The sequence below is a fragment of the Canis lupus genome, chromosome 31 (genome assembly GCF_011100685.1).
Source record: "Canis lupus familiaris isolate Mischka breed German Shepherd chromosome 31, alternate assembly UU_Cfam_GSD_1.0, whole genome shotgun sequence".
NCBI lineage: Eukaryota > Metazoa > Chordata > Mammalia > Carnivora > Canidae > Canis > Canis lupus.
Window position 1 is genome coordinate 29,176,333 of NC_049252.1, and position 6,942 is coordinate 29,183,274.

Below are 6,942 nucleotides of genomic sequence, written 5' to 3' on the forward strand. Positions count from 1 at the left end.
TTTTTGGTTTTCCAAAAGTTATATTTATACTACACTGTGGTCTATTAAATGTGCAATAGCATTATGTCTTTTAAAATATGCTAATTAAAGTTAATTAATTAATTAAAAATACTTTGTTGCTAAAAAAATGCTAACCATCATCTGAACTTCCAGCAAATTGTAATCACTGATCACATAACCATAAAAAATATAATGAAAAAGTTTTAAATATTGTGAGATTACCAAAATGTGATACAGAGACACCAAGTGAGCAAACGCTGTTGGAAAAGTGGTGCCAGTAGACTTGCTCAGTGCCAGATTGCCATAAATGCAATATCTGCAAAGCATAATAAAGTGAAGCACAATAAAATGAGATACGCCTATATAAACATGTTTTATCTTCACAACAGCTCCGTGACTTGGAGCTATTACTTTCCTCCTTTTCAGACAAGAAGACCGATAAAGAGGTTAGGGGACTTGCCTGATGTTGCAACACTTGTGAGTGCAGAGCCGGGCTGGGGGGTGGGGAGCCCGAGTCCCAACACCACACTCTCACTCCAACATCCTGGCTTTTGCCCCAAACAGAAATTTGCCCCAAACAGGATTTCCCTGTCAGACTGCCTCCTTAAATGTCACCAGTATCTATCCAGTTACATAGAACAAGAGCTCAGATGTGCTGTTGACCTCTTCCCCCCATTCCCCATCTTCATGCTTTCATCACCAAGCCTTGTTGATTGTGCCTTTGAAGTTTTTCTTCAAGAGGCAGAAAGCAGTGAAGCAGTGTGTCTCCCTTCACTGCTAATGTCCCCAGGCCTCAGCACGTATAATGACCCCTCCACGGTGAGCAAATCAATGAACTCACACTCATCTTGGTCTGGGGGATGGAATGCCCTACCTTTGGATGCGTCATCTCTTTGATCTGGGTGGAGGATAAGCAAATCACGACTGGATTGGAATGGTCTGTCAGGTTTGGTAGATGGAACCTGCATGCAACCTGCATCTGTTTACTTGTCTGTCTCTATAATCAGAAAACAATTATTGAACACTTCCCACGTGGCAGGCAGGTTTTCCCCTTCTTTCCACATATACCATATAATCCTTGCCATGACCCTGTACCTTCGGTATGATTCTGTTACAGATGGAGAAACTAAGGCTCTCAGAAGTCAGTTACTTGGTCAAGGTCATATAGTCATTAAGCAGCAGGATCTGAGTTTGGATCCAGGTTGTCTGGTTTGGCTCCATGTCCGAAACCATGAAGCTCTACTTCCCCCAGGTAGCCACCTTTGGTGAAATCTGCCCTGTCCACAGCTTCCTAGGACAGCTCTTTCCTTTTTTTAAAAAAATTAAAATTTTGTTTAAATTCAATTTGCCAACATATAGTATAAACTCAGAGCTCATCTTATCCTGTACCCTCCTTAATGCCCGAGGACTAAGCATTTGCATTCCATAGCTGCACTTCTTTGGATTCATGGTGGATTTCAAATGAGAGATGAAGGTCAGTGCTGGTGGTCACTTGAACTTGGCACGTTTATCTCAGGGCATTCCAGCTATGGGCTAGCCATCTTCCACAGTGGGCATGGGGAAGCAGAGAGCACTTGTCCCTGAGAGACAACAGGGCATAGAGGGAAGGGGGAGGCAGGATCAGACACTTCATGAGCAGAGTAGAGACAAATATTTGTAGTCCTGGAGAAATAAAAAATATCCCAATCTAGTTCCCCAGGAGCCCTGGTGGCACATCCCTGGATTCTAGGATATGGTCTGGGATCCTGCAATAATAAATCCCTGTTTTTGCCTTTTCACCGCAATAATTACAAAATGATGGCCAATGAGATAAGCAAAAACATAAAATTTAAAAAAGAGTGTTGCAGACAGCATTCAATTAACCCAAATCTTACAGCAAAGAGATTGGCTGCAATCTGTGTGTATGTATGTATGTATGTATGCATGTATGTATGTATGGGGTATGCTTACTCAAATCAGGTGATAAGAAGTTGAAAGGAGTTGGCAAATTGAACTCCAATAAAAAAAAAAAAAGAAGTTGAAAGGAGCTTCAATTAAACCAGGTTAAAGGAGAAAACTGAAAGCCACCCAGGAAACACATGAGACCATGTTATGAAACTAGATTCCAGGTGAAAGATGTGGACACAGAGTCGCCTCTTGACAAACCATACAGGTTCCAACTCTAATATTCCAACTGCTATTCACATCCAGGTACCATCTTCACTTTTCTGCCAAGAATTTGAATCTGTAACTACATTAAAATCCTGAATCTTCCACTACTAGACTCAGTTGGCCTACAACAGCAAATCACCTCCTCTTGGTTCGGTAAGTGACTTTGCAACCCTAGGAGAATATGCAGATGGCTCTTAGATGGTGAGATGAATCAAAATCAGAATATTGCTACATTTTCTCAATTTTAACATCTTGGAATTTGGAATGCATTCTGTAATCAATGGCATCAAACAATTATAAATGGTGGTATTATTAAAGTAACATTATATCTTACAATAGAAGACTAAGAAGATCTAAGAAGGCATCTTAGATTCCATGAAATATGGCGTTCCTTTCATGGTAACTTCAGGAGACAGTGTTGAATCACCATCACAATTTGTGTGTTATTTAAAGAACTCGAAACAGGGGTGCCTGGGTGGCTCAGTTGGTTAAGCATCCAATTTGATTTTGGCTCAGGTCATGATCTCAGGGTTGTGAGATTGAGCCCCATGTCAGGCTCCACACTGGGTGCGGAGCCTGCTCAAGATTCTCTTTCTCCTTCTTCCTGTCTCTCCTCCTAAAACATATATATATATATGAAAAGAGAGAGCTTGAAATATTGAAGGAAATCTAATGTATTAGAGAACCTGGCATATTGGACTTGCAGTTTCAATTTGAAATGTTTAAGAAGATATAATCAATTAAGTTTGTAGGAAATCTTTGAACATTGTATTATTAGGGTACAGTCTAACCCCAAAGTACAATCGCTCAAAAATGATAGAAGTCAAGTGGTGAGTGGTCCAGAGCTGCAGGCTAAGCAGTTTTGCTATGTGAGGTCTTCTAGTGAATGGGTTCCTTCTCTCCTTTGGCTCTGCTGTGGCCTGTGTTATCTTCATCAGCACGGTTGATACTGGCTCACTGCCACATGCAAGGAAGTGGGAAAGAAGTGGGGCCACTGCAAGTGTCTTAAAGGTGATGATCTGGTTGTAGCATACATCATATCTACTCACATCCCACTGGCCCAAACTTAGTCACGTGGCCACAGCTGACCGCAACGTGTAGTCTATTGTTGGGTGGACATATGTCCAGTTAAAGCTCAGGGGTTTTAGCTAAAGGCAAAGAGGGGAGAATTAATACCAGAAAACATTTGGTAGCCATCCACCACGAATCTCAAGAAACTTCATTCACCAGGTTTATGAAATTTTAATAATTGCTTAAAGGCTTAGAAAGATTTCAGTTTTATAAGTTTGCCACATCAGATGTTTGAAGTGTTTTAGAGAAACATATATTTTAATTTTAAATACACTTACAATGTTTTAGAGAATTAAATAACGTTTCTAAATAGGGAAGTTACCTAGGAGGACTTACTACTTAAATGTAGTCAATTTGATGTTAATCAGATAAGAAATGAAAGTGATTAATATTATTTTTACCTAAAAATTAGTAGACATAAATAAGGGTAAGAATTGTGAATTAAACATAAAGACTTTGGAAGAACCCAGGTTTTTAAATATTACAATGTTTTAGACTGGCCTCTTTCACTTAGTAATATGCATTGAAATTTTCTTCATGTCTTTTCATGCCTCGATAGCTCATTTCTTTTCATTGCTGAATAATATTCCGGTTTCTGGATATACTAGAGTTCTTTATCTGTTCCCTGCTGAAGAACATCTTGATCGCTTCCAAGTTTTGGCAATTATGAATAAAGCTGTTATAAACGTCCATGTGCTGGGTCAATACTAAGGAGCACGATTGCTGGATCAGATGGTAAGAGTACATTTAGTTTTATAAGAAATTGCCAAACTATATTTCAAAGTGGCTGTACCATTTTGCGTTCTCATCAGTGTTAAATGAGAGTTCCTGTTGCTCTGCATCCTCACCAACATTTGGTGTTGCCAGTGTTCTGGATTTTGGCCATTTTAATATGTGGGTAGCAGTATCTCACTGCTGTTTGAATTTGCATTTTCCTGATGGCATATGATGTGGACAATCTTTTCATATGCTTAGCCATGTATATATCTTCTCTGGTGAAGTATCTGTTAAAGTCTTTGGCCCTCCTTTTTTTTTTTTTTTTTTTTTGTATTAACAAGTTTACTCAGTATTGATAGAATACAAAATTTTATATGCAACACATTGACTTTAGTATTACAAAATTTAACCTTTTTATAAGCTATCTTATGGTGTCATTCTTTGCTTATCTGTTCTAAGCTATGATGTGTTACACCAACAGATCCCCTTTCCCCAGAGCTTTGTACTATGTATTTAAACAGGTGATTTCTTTCCTTTCAGCAAGGTGAAAAAAAAAACGCAAAAATTCCCACCAGGAAAAAAATGTTAGCCTAAATTCTGAGTTTCAACATAAGATAGTACCAGAAATAGGTTATAGGTGACTTTAATTTTTTACCTGAATAGTACTATATGAGGTTACAATGTTGGCCAAAAGAAGACACATTTTCTTTTCATTAAACTTTTATTTTAATGGGTATCAAAATTTTGTGACAGATTTTTGGTCAAGTTGTTTCCATTAAAAAGCACTCATTTTTTAAAAAAAACTAATAACTTAAGACTGCCACATACACACAACAAATGGTCCACAAAACATTCTCCTTCCCTTCTGAAGGTTTTATGATGCATTGCTATCATTAGCCAGTCTTTTACTATTAAACTTAAATGGCCAATTAGCACAAACCATTCTGATCAAGACTGAGGTGTCAGGTATTGGGGAGATATTGGGCAGGTATTCATTTAGCCTTCTGAGCTTTCTGGGCAGACTTGGTGACCTTGCCAGCCCCAGCTGCCTTCTTGTCCATCACTTTGCTGCCACCCCCTCTCCCCCACAGCAACTATCTCACATCACGAACAACAAAACGGCCCCAAGGACGATAGTCAGAGAAGCTCTCAAGACACATAGGCTCCCCAAGAACCATATCAATGATCTCAGCATCACCAGATTTCAAGAATGTGGGGCTATCTTCCAGCTTTTTTCCAGAATAACAATTAATCTCCTTCAGGTCAGGAAACTTTCAAGCAATGTGAGCTGTGTGACAATCCAGCACAGGTGCATATCCACCACTGATCTGGCCTGAACTTGAGCCGTAAAACCAGCTGCTTTCATTGGTGGGTCATTTTTGCTGTCACAAGCTACATTGGCATGATGAACATCTTTGCCAGATACATTCTTGACATTGAAGACCACGTTGTCCCCAGGAAGCATCTCACTCAAAGCTTCATGGTGCATTTGAACACACTTAACTTCTGTTGTAACATTGACTGTTACAAAGGTGACCACCATGCCCGGTTTAAGAACACCGGTCTCCACCTGGCCCACAGGGACAGTACCAATGGCACCAACTTTGTAGATGTCCTGGAGGGGCAGTTTGCAAGGGCTTGTCAATTGGACAAGTTGATGGCAGAATGCAATCCAGAGCTTCAAGTAACATGATTCCACTGGCATTGCCATCTTTACGGGTGACTTTCCATCCCTTGAACCAAGGCACATTAGCACTTGGCTCCAGCACGCTGTCACCATTCCAACCAGAAATTGGCACAAATGCTACTCTTCAGGGTGATAGCCAATTTTCTTAATGTAGGTGCTGACTTCCTTAATGATTTCCTCATATCTTTTCTGGTTTTATGGTGGCTTAGTGGAATCCATTTTGTTAACATCAACAATTAGTTGTTTCACACCCAGTGTGTAAGCCAGAAGGGCATATTCATGGGCCTGCCCATTCTTGGAAGATACCTGCTTCAAATTCACCAACGCCAGCAGCAGCAATTGGGACAACACGGTCAGCCTGAGGTGTGCCTGTAATCATATTTTTGATAAAGTCTCTGTGTCCTGGGGCATCAGTGATGGTCACATAATACTTAGCTGGTCTCAGATTTCCTCAGGGAGATATCGATGGTGATACCACGTTCATGTTCAGATTTTAGTATATCCGAGACTCAGGTAGATTTGAAGGAGCCCTTTCCCATCTCAGCAGCCTCCTTCTCAAACTTTTTGATAGTTCTTTTGTTGATCTCACCACATTTGTAGATCAGACGACCAGTAGTGGTAGACTTGCCTGAGTCTACATGTCCAATGATGATGATGTTGATATGAGTCTTTTCCTTTCCCATTTTGATTTAGGTTTCATGGTGGTTTTCATGACACCTCTGTCCTGGTGGCAAATATGTTGTGAAAAAGTCTTTGGCCTCTTTTTAAATCAGGTTATTCTTTCTTTCATGGATGGTGCTTTTTGTGTTGTACTCTATAAAGGCTACATACTGTATTTTTCCAATTATATGACATCCTGGAACAGGCAAATTCATGGAGACACTAAAAAGAGCAATGATTGACAGGGGTTAGGGAGGAGGGAAGGATGAATAAGTGGAACACAGAGGATTTTTAAGGACGTGATAATACTCTGTATAATACTTGACAGTTGTCAAGTACTTGACTTGACAGTAGATACATATCATTTATACATTTGTCCAAATCCACAGAATGGACAGCACCAAGACTGAGCTACGCCCATGTGAGCTATGGACTTTGGGCGATGATGTGTCAATGTGGGTTTATCAACGGTAACAGATGTACTATGACATATGATGTGGATAGTGGTGGAGGCCATGCAAATGTGGGGGCAGGTGCGAGGTTATGGGAAACCTCTGTACCTTCTGTTCACTTTTGCTGTGAACCTAAAACTGCTCTAAAAAATTAGGTATTTAAAAAATATTACAACTTTAATAACTTGAGTAGTAATTAAAACA

The 6,942-nt window shown here is 39.8% G+C and overlaps 1 long non-coding RNA gene and 1 pseudogene across 2 annotated transcripts; one reads left to right on the top strand and one right to left on the bottom strand.

Moving 5' to 3' along the window:
- The first annotated feature begins 195 nt into the window (after positions 1 to 195).
- LOC111093539 lies at positions 196 to 3,947 on the top strand. 2 transcript variants are annotated; one of them, XR_005382001.1, is made up of 4 exons: positions 196 to 477; positions 1,118 to 1,252; positions 2,191 to 2,304; positions 3,782 to 3,947. It is a non-coding gene; the product is annotated as an uncharacterized LOC111093539 (long non-coding RNA). The 2 variants fall into 2 exon arrangements; XR_005382000.1 differs by having other exon boundaries at positions 196 to 1,252.
- An 837-nt stretch (positions 3,948 to 4,784) lies between these two features.
- On the bottom strand, positions 4,785 to 6,475 carry LOC100683191 (annotated as a pseudogene).
- Between the last annotated feature and the right edge of the window lie 467 nt (positions 6,476 to 6,942).